Raw genomic sequence first — 4,337 nt, 5'->3', positions numbered from 1 at the left:
AATCCCAAATGTGTACAAAATTTTAATTTAATATTTAATTATGACAGCCTAGGGGATTAAAACAAATAAGAAAAATAAACTTTTGTATTTGGCATTGTGGTGGTTATTAAAGATTTTTAACAATTTCTTTACAAATTAGATTTAGTTTATTTTATCTAAAATATTCAGAATTTATTAATATGAAATCCTTATTTATTCATTTTTAATCAGTACTGGTATTCTGAAAAATTTCACACTGCCCATATTTTTACAATATTTCAATTTTATTTACTTAAAAGCCACAAATTCTTCTCCTCACCTATTCATCTTAAGACCACTTCATTATAGGCCCACAAAATTTTCAATTTCCTTCTGCAACACCATCATATTTCAAAGTAGAATATGTTTCATTAAATTTATCTAAATTTTTCAATCAATTCTTATAATCTGTTATTAGTTTCACCATTAAATTTTTAATAAAATAACCAAGTTATAAATTATATAATTTTAATATAAGCTCATTAAAAAATAATGGCTCTGAAATAAGCTCAGAAATAGTAATAATAATAATGAAGTAATAAGCTCAGAAAATGGCTCAACAACAAAAAAAATAATAACTCAAGCCAGACGTAGCTGTAAAAGTAAAATAATTTTCCCTTACAATTGAATGTTCAGTTTTTTTAGTGAATGTCTTGTTTATTAAGTTTTATTTTGTCATTGGAGTTCTATTTCTGCTTTTTTTGACAACTTTTTAGGCAATGATAGTGAACAATATACCTTTTTAATGCTATTTGTTTGTGAATAAAGTTAAAAAAAAAAGAATTATTGTATGTTTGTTTTAGATATTTATTAAATAATTTTACATTTTTGTCACTTTAGGCTCTAAAGATAATAAACAATGTTTTTACATTTGAGTTGTTTACATACTATTTTTAAATTTTGAATAGGTAAAAGTGCTGCTGGTCATATTTAATAATCGGTGATTTTATACATTGGAGTTAAATATTTTAGTTAAAGAAACAGTCTGTTTTGTTCGTAAACACTATTATATATATATTAAATGAAATTTAAACCACCAAAACACAGTAAAGAGAAATTATTCTTACCATATTAATTCCATGAATCGGTTTTTGCAGGATCCTGGATCTTCAGTTGGTATTATTCTATATTACTATAATAAATAGTTTCCATATTTTGTAATTTGATTTTGTTAAAATGTTATTAGAGAGCTTTGAAGTTATTATAGAAGAATATGCAAATTCTGCTGTTCGGTACTGGAATCTATATACATATTTAAAAATAAATTATATATATATATATATATATATATATAATTTTTTGAAAATTCTATATATATATATATATATATATATATATATATATATATATATATATATAATTTTTTGAAAATTCAAATAAGTCATTAACATATTGACCTCTGTGTTACTAATAAAATTTACTATTATATGAAATATAAACCACCAAAACACAGTAATTAGATATAAGTTAAACTTACCATTTTAATTTCTAATAATTGAACTGCAGATGCAGTTCAATTGGTATTGACTACTATACATTAAAACATATTCATTTTACAATTTGTTTTCTGTTTTAATATGGTAAATTTAACTTATCTAATTACCATATTTTGATGGTTTATAATTCATATAATATTAAATATATATAAAATCAAACATTGTATAAATTTATTAGTGAATTTTTTTATTCTTTTAAGATTGTTACTGTAAAAGAAATAAAAAACTATTTCTACTAGCAAGGTAAACCATTTTTATACAGTTTTCTGTAATTACATTGATGTAAAGAAAGCTTGCACAATTAACAAGAGTTTATTCTTGTGTTTGGCAAACTTTTATGTACAGCAATGTTAAAATTGGTGTTCAATCATCGCATCTTTTTGTTCCAAATTTTTTTATATAGAAAGAACAAAGTCCTGTGTAGTAGAAGTGTAAGTCCTGTGTAAGTGAAGAATGAGCGTGTATCTTTTTTATTGAATTTGCAAGTTTCCTTTAATATAAGCCTAAAATCTACAACATCAGTTAATAATAATGAATGGATTGTTGCAATGTGTTTATTTTAATACTTAGCCTCTAACTTAGGGATATTCTTTATAACTTGTTTTTTTTTTGGGGGTGTAAAAAACAACAGAAAAAGTAAGTAAAACAATACCAGTTTTAACATTGAAATATTTTTCAATGAAGTTTAAATAATGCCTTTATTTTACCTTAATATGGTATTATCTCAAAGGGGCAAAAAATAGATATTTAACTCCAATGTATTATTAACTTGTGATGATATTATAGTATTTTAAACTTTATTTTGCTATTCACTTCTTCTTTAGGTCATATCAAGTGATCTGAAGATAGATAAGTAGAGATATTTTGTCTTTAAATTATATTTGTTTTATTTTTATATTTAAATAATTAAGGAAATGTGTCTACAAAAATTATATATTCTGAACTGATATGTTCAGAGCTTGTTATAGCAATGCAAGTGGATTTTTAGTAACATTTATTAGATTCAGAGTGTTTCAGCATACATATATATATATATGTGTGTGTGTATGCTGAAATTGCCTCATTCTATTTAATGAACACAGAAACCAGTACTGCAATTAATTTTTCCAGCGTACCCACTACAGCAAATAGTCATTTTCGATTCCTATTACAGCTAATTTTCTGAACTATTAATAAAAGCAGAGGAGCTCCTATCATGCTACTGTAATATTAATATTTAATGAACATATATTTTATAAATCTTTGACTGCAGTTTTATTAGTTTGGTTTGTCAGATCAAACAACTATAATAATGGATCAAGATTTGAACAGATAATATTGATTGTAAAAAAATAAATAGTTGTTAAAAAGTGTTTTTAATTGCAAATATAATATTTAAAACATTTTATTACCTAAGAATATGTAATATTATTCATGGCTCATTATTCTCAGGTCATATTATATCCATTTTACCAGTTGTTGTTTAAAGCATTTGTAAGTATCATAGAACAATATGCGTTTACCATTGTGTCTCATCTTATACTAATTATATAACAAAATAAAAATTATAAATATGAACCAAAATCCAAATTATAAATTATTTTCTTTCAGAGATTACTACGAGAAGGAAAATTAATAAGAATTATACTGAGATAAGTATAAGGAGCCAAACAAAATCCTATCCTTTTACCATGTATGTTATTCAATATATATGTTTTATATGAGTTTACTGGTAGTTTCATCTAATATGAATTTTTCAAATACTTATTACTTATGTATGAGAAAAAACTAGGTATATTTTCTCTCTTAGGAATCCTTTATTAATATTGCTATTATTTCTGATGGTTTTTCTCTTTTAAGAACACAGTTTATGAACTTATTAATAGTATTTTTAATAAATTTAAAAATTTAATTTTTAACATAATAACTTTGAATTTGATGGTTGATTCCAAACAGATAAGCAGAAATCTACACTTGTTCTACAGAAGGGGGACCCGTTAAATGCATTGAAAACATTCTGTGGTCTACTGCCAATAGTTTTTTGATAAATAAAAATGAATTAGAAGTTTTTTAAAAAGGGAAGAAGTATTATCTAATGACCCCTTTATCAATCATGTTCTTAATTCGTACTGTATTTTGTTGTCTGCAGTTTAAGTCTTGTGTTCATGGTTAATAAAATTATAATTTTTTTTTTTAAACTTTTTTAGAAATGTATACATTAGTTAAAGTTGTGGTTACCAATCATCAATCTTTTTTTCTCAGTCTACATTATATGGCCATAATTCATACTATGAACTAATAGAAAATATCTTGATTCAAAATAATTTTGAATTGGTTCAATAACTTTTTTCATCAGGAATGTAATATTTAATTTACATTAGATTATCATTTTAAACTGTTTGCAGAACTAATTTTTATTTTATAAATAGAGTCAAGCAAAATAGAATCTGTTCCGTCCATTAGAGCACCCAGTTTAATTTACGCAAAATATAGAATAAATTAGAATTATTACTATTAATTTGTGTAGAATTAATTGTCAAACACGTGGTTTTTTTTAAATATTTTAATATTTTTAAATGCCAAATTGTGTGTTCTTTGCAAAATAATGCTAAAATTAGTACAAATCTGAGTAATTAAGCATAATAGTAAAAACATAATTTTTATCATTTTGGAAAATAAAAATGTACGAAAACTATATTAATGTATTAATTTTTAATCTTTGTATATATTTATTGTAACTGATATTATTTAATAAAAATGTACAATAATTTCAGTAAATGTACAATATATAAAATAAAAGATCTATTACTTAGTTTTTGTAAATTTTATTTCAATAAAGTGCAT

The sequence above is a fragment of the Lycorma delicatula genome, chromosome 10 (genome assembly GCF_047948215.1).
Source record: "Lycorma delicatula isolate Av1 chromosome 10, ASM4794821v1, whole genome shotgun sequence".
Taxonomy (NCBI): Eukaryota; Metazoa; Arthropoda; class Insecta; order Hemiptera; family Fulgoridae; genus Lycorma; species Lycorma delicatula.
This window is presented reverse-complemented; position numbering follows the sequence as displayed.